General features: G+C 46.6%; 1 long non-coding RNA gene across 1 annotated transcript; it reads right to left on the bottom strand.

The window, feature by feature from the left end:
- Positions 1–666: 666 nt before the first annotated feature.
- On the bottom strand, positions 667–10,213 carry LOC134480106 (uncharacterized). Its single transcript, XR_010054293.1, has 2 exons — positions 9,143–10,213; positions 667–2,279 (listed from the first exon to the last, which is right to left on the bottom strand). It is a non-coding gene; the product is annotated as an uncharacterized LOC134480106 (long non-coding RNA).
- Positions 10,214–11,206: the final 993 nt, after the last annotated feature.

Below are 11,206 nucleotides of genomic sequence, written 5' to 3' on the forward strand. Positions count from 1 at the left end.
AGGGGTAAGGAAAGTTCTAGAGTGGACACAAGATTGGAACTGAAAACCCACGTGGACCGATTTTAATAAGGAAATAGTCTGAAGTTCTCCCAAGAAGTTGCTAAGAGACAGAAGATGTGGGTTTGACAAAGTAGGGATAGAAATTGAGAGGGGGAGAATAGACTTTTTATGTCTAGTCTCTCATGAGGAGCAGTGCCCAAGAAAGCAGGGAGCAGAGTCTAAGAAAGCATGTGCTGACCTGGGCGCCTGGATGTCGGTTCAGGAAAAGCATGCATCTGAACATCCTGGTCAACAAGGGTGGCTTCAGTAGTGTGAAACCATACAGCTGAGCCTGAGGCCAAACTCCCAGAGGACACAACCAAGGGAGAAGTGTGTATTCACAGGTTCAAGAGGCTACAGTAAGAGGAACATTGGGAGTTCAAGGCCATTTCAAGGTACAAAATGAGTGACACCAGGAGAAGTACTTGCGAGACCCTGTCTTAGGGTCGGCGTGGGAAATAGCTCAATCTATAAAGCGCATGTCTTGCAAGCATGGGGACCTGAGTCTAGTCCCCCAGAGTCAGTGTAAAAATAAGCCCTGTGTGCTGGTGAAAGACCCCCAGACTTGGGGAGACTCTCGCTCCAGTCACGGGTTGAGGTACCCCCAGGAAACACGAGAAGCCGGTCTTGATGTAATCAACAAGAGGCAGTTTTATTTACGAGATCTCGGGCTGACACGTATCTCACACAGGAGATTGAGTCCAGCCCCGAGCCTCTCTAGGCAGGAGCTTATATAGGGAAAACCAGGGGTTTCGTGTGAATACACATAATTGGCTAATACAGAGGGTGCACAGTTACTTTTGGCACGGAGTTCTTTCTGTCTCATTTTTTTTTGGGGGGGGTTGGGGATTTAGCTCAGTGGTAGAGCGCTTGTCTAGCGAGCGCAAGGCCCTGGGTTCGGTCCCCAGCCCCGGAAAAAAAGAAAAAAAAAATGAGGCACGGAGTTACATCAACAAAGCATACGTGTAATCTAGCATCTCAGCAATGTGGGCAGGGCAACTCATCTCACTGCAGCAGGGGGATGACCCATCCTCAGGGAGTGAAGGAAGGGGGGGGTGGCTCCAGATGGCCAGTGTCCTTGGGAGCTGATAGTCGGGCCAGTGAGCCCTATCTCAAATTCTCTCAGGCATGTCTGGACTTTGTTCATGACTAACTTTTAGAAATTTTAACCCTTCATTCCCCTCTACTCCTTGTGAATGGTCCTAATCTTAGGACTACGAGTCTAACGTCTAGAGGCTCTTCACCCCGTATAGCCCGATACAGCCCGATACTGTTGTCTCAACATAAGGACATGTATAGCACTAATCCGCTCCCTGACAAAAGCTAAAAGGCGATTAATGATGTAGGGCCCAAAAGTGAGCAAAAGGAGGAGGATAATCAAGGGACCAGCTAAGGCTGACAGCAGGGTGGTAAGCTATGGGGACCTATTGAACCAGCTTTGAAACCAGTTATTAGAGGTTTCTCGTTCTCGTCGTCTCTTGTCCAACCTCTCCCTAAGTTTAGCCATAGAATCTTTAATGGTCCCGGAGTGATCGAGGTAAAAACAACATTCTTCTCTCAAAGCAGCACATAGCCCTCTTTCTTTAAGGAATATCAGGTCTAATCTTCTCCTATTTTGAAGGACTACCTCTGAGAGGGAGGTTAGGTATTCTTGGAGGTCAGCTAAAAAGTCTTTAGGATTCCAATCTGAACACTATCTAAACCTATACACCAAGGTCATGACTATCTTAGAACTTTTAAACTTATGGTCCCTGAGGCACAGTCCCAAGAAGTGTTAGGAGTATTAACATATGTAATGTTACATCATTTGTAATAGAAATCAAGCCTATCTCTATATTTTTCTCGATGGAACCCAGGGCAAACATGAAATTCTTGTTTCTAAAGCACACTCCTCAAGTGAGCATTATAGCAACATCCCAGTCACGTCTCTGATGTATCCACTTATCTGATGTGCAAGTCTAGGGAGCTTTTTGAAGATCTGAGTGTCCCTCTAGGTCCCAGCTCTCAGCCCCAACGGCTAGCATGCGGCTGGTGAGGGCTGAGAATTGACGGCTGTCAGGGTGGTCAGCAGCATCAGGTACGGTCCTTTCCAACGAGGCTCGAGTGTCTGGGCTCCGTGTCATTGTATGTACCTACAGTCTCCGACCTGGAACGGATGAGATGTCTCGGAGGTCCCTGGGGCATAGGCTGCTGCCAGCTGTGAGCAGATTTCTTTCTGTATCACCTGTAGGTCTTTTAGACTGACACATAAATCATTATTACTATGACATGTTGGTTCAGTAACATCATCTAATACAGTCAGAGGATCTGAGGCCCCATATAAGATCTCAAAGGGGGTAAAGCTGAATCTGGAAGGGATATTTCTTGCTCTGAAGAGAGCGAGAGGGAAGGAGTGTCACCCAGTCTGCGCCAGTCTCCATGGTCAATTTAATTTGGTCAGGGTCTCTTTTAGAGTTTTATTTATTTACTCTACCTGTCCTGAACTTTGAGGTCTGTAAATATAATGTAATTTTCAATCAACCTCTAAATACTTGGCCACACCCTGGCTTACCTTGGCAACGAAAGTAGGGCCATTGTCTGACCAGATTACCTTGGGCATTCCAAATCGGGGGAAAGATTTCTTCCAGTATCTTCTTGATGATTGTAGAGGCCGTCTCTTAGTCCAATCCCAGTTCCCAGTGGCTGTCTCTTGTAGGCCTGTAACCAGGATAGGCTCCTGCATAGCCATTTTCTGAGCCACTTTATCTGCTTTGTTACTGTCCTATGCCACTGAATCTCTTCCTTCTGATATCCTGAGCAATGAATAGTACTCACAGTTGTTGGCTTCACCAGGGCATCCAAGAGATGGTAAAGGCATCTGCAGTGCTGATGTGCTGGGGGGTAGAAGTTCAGCCATCCCAGATGACATTGTGTTGTCCACCACGGCAGCACCCACTTATCTCTGACCTTCATGAAGAGAACTGTTCCCGTCTGTGGACAAGGTCTTCGGCTTTCAGCAGGGTTCAATCAGCCAGTCGCAGAGGTCTTTCCTCCACCCATGGGCTTCTGCCAGTGCTTGACACTTGTGCTGTGGTGGCTCCAGGTCAGGATTGGGCAGCAAGGTGACCAGATTGCCCCCAACAGGTGGAGAATCTAGTCCATGTCAGCTGATCAGTGATCCCATCCTCTGGGACATTTCATTTAAAGGCAAAACATCAGCCACTCTACCGCAGTTTAAGTCCTGGATTGGGTGATAATTGTCAGAGCCCGGCTAGCAGGAATGATGTGTTCCAGGCAGAACGGCACTAAGCCACACACACACATCTCCCAGCATCAGGTACTGGTGCACTGAGACAGGTCTTAAGCTCCACATACACAGTCTGTAGATATGCATACACATGGCCTCACCCAGCCATTTTAGCCCACACAAGCCATTTTGGAGAGCAATTTTCTCATGAGCAAGGGATAGGGGCAGTCAGGGATGACCATGAACTAGTGGGTGGGTTACCCGGCCCACACCAAGGTCCACTGTTCTTCGGGCAGTCCATAAGTATTGTTCGTTGCCAGTAGCCCCTTGCACTCAAGGTCTTTGGATATTGACCCACTGGGGGGGGGGGCACAGGAGCACAGAGCATTGGGTCCCTGTATCCACACTTCCCTTCTATCTCTGTACATAGCCAGCACTCTAGGACCAAGAAGCTCTCCAGTGGCCCCTCTTGTTCTTTCTTGGGCAGTCCCTGACCCAGTGTCCTTTTTCTTCGTATTAGGCACACCGATCTTTAGCCAGGAATTCTCTTCTGTTGCCAGGTACTATCTTCCTAGGTTCCCTAACTACTGTGGCCAGTATGTTCCTCTCTTGTCTCTTTCTCTTCCTCAGTCTCTCTGTCTGTATCTTCTTCTACAGCTATTAGTTGCTGTCTACTTTTGTGCACCGACCCTGAACCATATATCAACCTTATTTTCTCTGCAACTTACAACAACTCTCTCAGTGACTTAGCTTAACCCTTCAAGTTTCTGTAACTTTTTCTTTATATTTTTTTCTTACTTTAGCCAAATTGGTGGGGCATTTTCTAGCCCCTCTGAGACCCACCCTTGGAGCCTGGCGGCAGACCTGGCACTCCCTACCTTTAGGCATTTTGAAGTCAACAGGCAGAAGTGAGGGCCTTCTATCCGTGTCTGGAACATTTTTTTTCTGGCCTCTAGTAGGATTCCGTCTTTCCTCGGTGGTAAAGAAGACCTGTAACAGTTACTAACAAGCATCTCAAATGGGATGGTGAGAAAACAAGGGAATCTTGAGAATAGAGGTCCACTGAAGAGGACAAATAGCATTTAGTCACACAGCTAAACCAGGAGGCCTTCTTGGGACAAAAAGGCCGTTGTAGAAATAAGCACAAGCTTTGTTCCTGTGAAACAGAAAGGCAAGCAGAGAGGCAGCTGATCTGTTATCGACTATCTCTCTGGACTTAGATTTTACTTAAGAAGTACCTCCCTTCAGTGTCAGCTCAGTGGCTCTGTCTCTCAATAAACCCAGCCTCTGAAGGACACTAGGCTTCTAGTAAGAACTAATAACAAAAGGATGGAGAGAGGGTTAGAACCTGGGTGTTAGATACTAAGTGGCTGACAAAAGAATTGTAACCTGTTCACCTGGGGCTATCAGGACTGTAGTAGTAGTCCTTTACCAAGCTGTCTCACTGGGTTAAAGGCCCATGGAAAAGAAAACATTAATCCTGACCTTGGCCACAGCCAAAGACTGAATTCTAAATTTTGACTGGCAAAACAAAGTTCTTCACAGTTTGTTGCAGATTCTTTGAAACTATTTTAGGGGCTTCTCTGCCCCCCAACCTGGGGCATTTTGACCACAGGGGCAGGAACTGGCTGCTGTGGGGATAGGATCAAAGGCACTCTCCATGTCAATGATGACTAACAGGGAAGGTTACTTAATGTTGGAGATCAACTCCTCTCTTGGAATAGGGCCAGCAGATAAGGCAGGCTCCCTTAAAGAACTTCTCTTAATGAACACTCTCCTTTTGTGAGCAAGTGTTGAAGGTCTGGCCACTGAAGGCAGCAACTGGAATTTTTTTTTTTCAGGGCCAAAAGTCTCATAATACAACCACTAACTCTACGCTATCTTTGTTGTCAAAGCGCCAACCCCAGCCAGCCTCCTTACCTTGAAACTCCTCTTACACTGGCTTGGCCAGAGCTGCGCTGCTGCCCACTCGCAGCCTGTAGCTTGCTAGCAGGCCTGTATGCTCACCACCCTCAGCCCCTACATTTTCCTACTCTGTGTTGTCCCTTCCTTAGAAGCTGTGAATGTTTAAGCAACAGGGAGAATTTTTCTTCAGGATCTAAGGTAAAGCTTTCAGGTTCTTGTTAATGCCTGCTTCAGACGGATCACTCGCTAACCTGGAGTCCTTCATACACAACGGTTAACAGCAGCTGGGCTGGACCATGGGAGTAAAGAGAGGGGCAGCTCTCCTTAGGGAGGAGGCTCAAGAGAGAAAGATAAAACTCCCCGGCAGAAAACAATTTCTCTCAAGCAAATTATTTTTAACTTTTAAGTTAAGCACCAAGAGGACCAAGTAAAACTCCTTGACAAACAAAGCAAACAGTTTCATGATTTCAAACACAGTCGTCAGTCCAAGATTTCAAACACAGTTGTCAGTCCAAGTCCAAAAACGAAACAAAAGCCAAAAAGACACTGGACAATACCACAGAAAACAAACCAGACAAACAAGACCCAAGACAAAGCATCCTATAACCAATTTCCACAGATGCCTGGTACCTTCAGTACCTGGCCCAAACTGCAGCTTAACCTTAGCTGCTTCTGGGATACCAAACACAGAAACAGAATACAGACAACAGACACTAACACATCTAAGCACACTTGTCCATGCCTATACTTAAATAGGCAGCCGAACACGACCTCCGAAGTCAAGTCACAGTCAGATCTCTTTGACTGTCACCTGCCGGGTCCTCCCGACAAAAGTCGGCTCGCGGGACGTCTCCCAGAGCTGGGGCGTCCTCACTTCCGCTATCTAAAAAAAGAACAAAAAGAAAACAGCTATTCGAAGTAGAAACCCAGTACCTACTCACAGGCGTCTGTCCGGGGTGGGAACCCCTTCCACCCAAGCACACTTAAATACGGGGTAGGAAGCCCATCTACCCAAGTGTACTCAAAAACAACGGGGTGGGAAGCCCATCCACCCGAGTGCACTCAAAAACAACGGGGTGGGAAGCCCATCCACCCGAGTGCACTCAAAAACAGCAGAGTGGGAAGTCTTCTTCTGCCCAGACAGTGCACCAAGACCTTAAACCGGTACTGAAAAACACAGACTACAGGACTTAATTCACACACACACTACTCTCACACTCACACAGCGGCCGCTTTCCAGCACTCACACTAACGTACCTCCAAGAGGCATTCGGATCTCCGGGGGTTACGCTCCTATCCCGGACGAGCCCCCAATGAAAGACCCCCAGACTTGGGGAGACTCTCGCTCCAGTCACGGGTTGAGGTACCCCCAGGAAACACAAGAAGCCGGTCTTGATGTAATCAACAAGAGGCAGTTTTATTTACGAGATCTCGGGCTGACACATATCTCACACAGGAGATTGAGTCCAGCCCCGAGCCTCTCTAGGCAGGAGCTTATATAGGGAAAACCAGGGGTTTCGTGTGAATACACATAATTGGCTAATACAAAGGGTGCACAGTTACTTTTGGCATGGAGTTACATCAACAAAGCATACGTGTAATCTAGCATCTCAGCAATGTGGGCAGGGCAACTCATCTCACTGCAGCAGGGGGATGACCCATCCTCAGGGAGTGAAGGAAGGGGGGGGGGTGGCTCCAGATGGCCAGTGTCCTTGGGAGTTGATAGTCGGGCCAGTGAGCCCTATCTCAAATTCTCTCAGGCATGTCTGGACTTTGTTCATGACTAACTTTTAGAAATTTTAACCCTTCACTGGCATGTGCTTGCAATCATGCGAGGGCTGGGGAGGCAGAGACTGGTAGACAATTCAGCTGGTCAAGCCAAAAAGCTCTTAGATCCAGGTCAATAAATAAGTGATTGTCTCAGAAAACAAGGCAGATAGTACAGGAGGTAGGGCACCTGAGGTTGACCTCCACATGCTAGCATTGGTACACACACACACACGCACACACACACACACAAAACACAGACACCAACATGCACACAAATACACACACATGCACACCAATACACACACATGCACACCAATATACACACACACCAATATACATATACACACCAACACACACATACATATATCAATACACACACATACAAACACACACCAATACACACACACATACCAATACATACACACACCAATACATACACATACAAACACACACCAATACACACACACACACACACACACACACACACACACACACACACACACCAATGAAGGTTTAAGTCATTATTAATTAAATCATGTTTGATACCGGAGCGATTCTTGCTTATCTCTTACCCAGATGTGGGCAGACCTATACACAGATTCTTTCCAGTAGGAGAGCCGTGAGTGAGACAAGAGTCCATGACCCTTTTCCAGTTCATACTGCACTGTCCTCGGTAAAGGTCCTCTGAGGGACCTCAGCTGACTGTTGCACTGAGGACGTACCAGGCAAGGTTGGACCAGGTTCACAGTCCATGCTCACATTCACTCTGTGGGTCTCAGTGTGGAGAGCCCTTGCCGATGTCAGCAGAACATGGAGACCTGGTGCACAGGTGGCTGCTGGGAAGAGGAAGTGAGCAGACTCCAACTTCCCATCCTGAATGCCAACTAACACTCGTTGCTCTGAGTCTTTCTGTCTGCACCCCGCCCCGCTCAGCCTTCTCAGACACAGCGTGTTGCTTCCCTTCCCACAGACACCCATCAGAAGCATGTTTCCGGCTCTCTAACCCATGATGTTTCTAAAGTGATGGAAGATAATATTCACGTGAATCCCACAAGTTGCACTTTGCCATAGACAGCCCTTTCCCATCTGCCGGGGGGTGGGAGGCTGTGATTAAAACGGACAATTGCAAGTTTGCAGGGAGCGACGGCAAGAAGCAGGGTTTTAATAATCATAATTGCCTTGGGTCTGAGGTTGAAAGCAAGACTCGTTCTTGGCTTATTCTCTCTCTCTTGGCTGACATCGTTAGGTTGGCAATCTTAAGAGAGGATTATAGTTAAATGGCCTTTATCTTCAGTAGCTCTGTGACCTTAAGAAAATTCTCTAACCTTTACCTTATCGATGTCATAGTGAGGATAAGAGTAGCATCTACCAGGGGTTGGGGATTTAGCTCAGTGGTAGAGCGCTTGCCTAGGAAGTTCAAGGCCCTGGGTTCGGTCCCCAGCTCCGAAAAAAAAGAACCAAAAAAAAAAAAAAAAAAAAAAGAGTAGCATCTACCTTACAGTCATCGCGAAGCCCAGGACTTCTTTGTGCCTCTCTATCTAGCCCTGGGCCTATTTACAGGCATGGATATACATTAGGTCTCCTTTCTTTCATTTTTAAAAATTAGTGTGGTGTGGTGTGGTGTGTGTGTGTGTGTGTGAGTGCAGTTGCCTATGGAGGTTAGGAGATGCTGTCAGAGCTCCTGGTGCGGGAGTTACCGGTGTTTCTAAGCGAACCACATATGCTGGGAACTGAACTCGTCCTTTGTGAGAACTGCACATGCTCTTAACCACTGAGCCACCTCTCCAGCCCCTAGAAAAGTCTGAACAGATGCTGCCTTTACTGCTATTGTGATCAGTGTTTCTGAGGTTACATGTGACTATACAGTGTAGGAGGAGTACGCATAAGTTTTAGAATGAGCTAATTATCCTATCGTTGTTTGTCACTCACTATGTGGCCTTGGGTAAGAGAAATTACTTCTCTCAGTCTGAGTGACCATAGGTATAAGGGGCCAGTTATGGTATATAATATTCCACAGAAATGGGGTCAGGACAATATGAATGTGATGTTGTTATAAAGTACCTGACACCTGTATGCTATCTTCCTCTTCTATTTTAGAAGGCCAGTGTGGTGAAAACCATTGTCAGCTTTGTTGTAAAATTATGAAAAAAGAACACACAACACAATAACCTCTGATCCAATTGATAAGATATAGTTGCTCACCTAGACATACAAAGTCCTGTACACATCCATCCCTTAAGAACATTCATAACAACCTGTAAATACACAGAGTGGAATCTTAACATCAGCCTCCATGTTCTCTCTAAGGCTTCTCTTCCTTCTCCTCCAATGACAGGCCTTTTTGTATCTCGTACCTGCCTTCAGCTCTATGACATCATCCTACACAGCTTGACAGAATCTAGAATCACCCAGGAGTCAAAACTCTGAGCTTAATGTGGAGGTTTGAATCATAATGGCTCTCATGGGCTCCTATGTTTGAGTACTTGATCCCCAGTTAGTGGAACTGTCTGGGAAGGATTAGGCTAGAGGAAGTGTGTCACTGGGAGCAGGCTTTGAACTTTCAAAAGACTCTTCTGATCCCCCCACCCCACCCCCTGTGTGTGTGTGTGTGTGTGTGTGTGTGTGTGTATGCTGTGAGCGTGTGTATGCTGTATGTGTATATGCTGTGTGTTAGTGTGTGTGCTGTGTGTAAGTGTGTATGCTGTGTGTATGTGAGTATGTATGCTGTATGTATATGCTGTGTGTGTCTGTGTATGCTGTGTGTGCTCTTCTATCACTCTGACCCTCTAAAACTCCAAGCTAAATTAGACTCTTTCTTATGCAAGCCTCCTTGGCCACGGTGTTTTATCACAGCAATATCAAATAACAAAGACACCGCTATATGTGAGGAAGTTTCTAGATTGGGTTGAGGTGGAAGAGAAAGCAAGTTGAGCATCAGTGTGCCTGCCTGTCTGTCTGCTCCTTGGGATAGATGTGGAAGCAACGTGGCCAGCTGCGTTAGGTTCCTCTCGCCACACCTTTGTCAGCGTGAGAGACCAGTCCTTAGACTCAGAGCCAAAACAAAGCCTCCTCAAATTGCTTCCTGTCAGGTGTTTGTTGCGGCAGTGAGACAAGTCACTAACGCAGTCAATCCGTTACATCTGAGTTAGTGTGTCACACTCCTGTCCTTCTTCATTTCGAGGAAATAAGATTTTTGATTTTTTTCCCCACTTAAAACTTCAGCAGAACCCCTGACATGTCAGGAGCATCAAGTGACAGAGTGTTGGTGATTAATCTAAATTTACAGGACCTGCCAATCCTGCTCGTCCGTTTAGTGGGTGTCATTTGTCCAAGTGGGCCCGTGAGCAAGATCCTGTTTCCTTCTTAGAACCCTTTTCAGCCATCGTGGTGTTCAGGCTGAAGCTGCTCTCGGCCTCACACTGATTGACTGGGAAGCAGTGTGGACTTAATGTCGCATTCTGTGCTGGTGGAGACTGGGTGGGGAGACATAGCAGGCAGTAGCATTCGCCATCGTGTCCCACACTGGAGTCAATGAGCGAGCTCTGAAAACTCTCCAGGTCTGGGCTACACTCAGTAGCATGGAACGAGACTTTGTGTGGTTCCGCTACGCAGTGAACAGAGGGAAGAACAGTCTTGGCAGCAGGTTTTCACACAGCAGGAAAATGCCACTCAAGCCAGTGCTCTCTGACTGAACTCCGTAATTGTATCTCTTGGACTCCAGATAGCTACGCTTGCTTTGTGAGTTACCAACCTATTTTTAGGATGCTATTAAATCTTACTGGAGTTTTATTTTGCATAAAATAAAACACCCTTACTTACTTTCTAAAATGCAAATCAACAGAGCACCCCTGGGAGGTACTTTGTCCCCCCCATTTATTGAAAATATATTTTTTTCTCACATGATACATCCTCATCGTGGCTTTCCCTCCCTCCACTCCTCCCAGTTCCTCCCCACTTCCCCTCATATCTGGGTCCTCTCCTTTCTGTCTCTCGTTGGAAACCAATCAGGCTTTAAGAGATAACAATATAATAAATATAATATAATATAATAACTAATAATAAAACAAAAATTAACACACACCAGAATTGGACAAAACAGACAAACAGAAGGAAAAGAGCCCAAGAGAAGGCACAAGAAACAGAAGTCTACTTCTTAGAACTCTCCGGAATCTTGTAAAAACAGTAAACTGGAAGCCATAATATATACACAAAGGACCTATATGGTGAAAAGAGAGAGAGAGAAGGAGTGTGTGTGTGTGTGTGTGT

Source organism: Rattus norvegicus, chromosome 8 (assembly GCF_036323735.1).
Source record: "Rattus norvegicus strain BN/NHsdMcwi chromosome 8, GRCr8, whole genome shotgun sequence".
Taxonomy (NCBI): domain Eukaryota; kingdom Metazoa; phylum Chordata; class Mammalia; order Rodentia; family Muridae; genus Rattus; species Rattus norvegicus.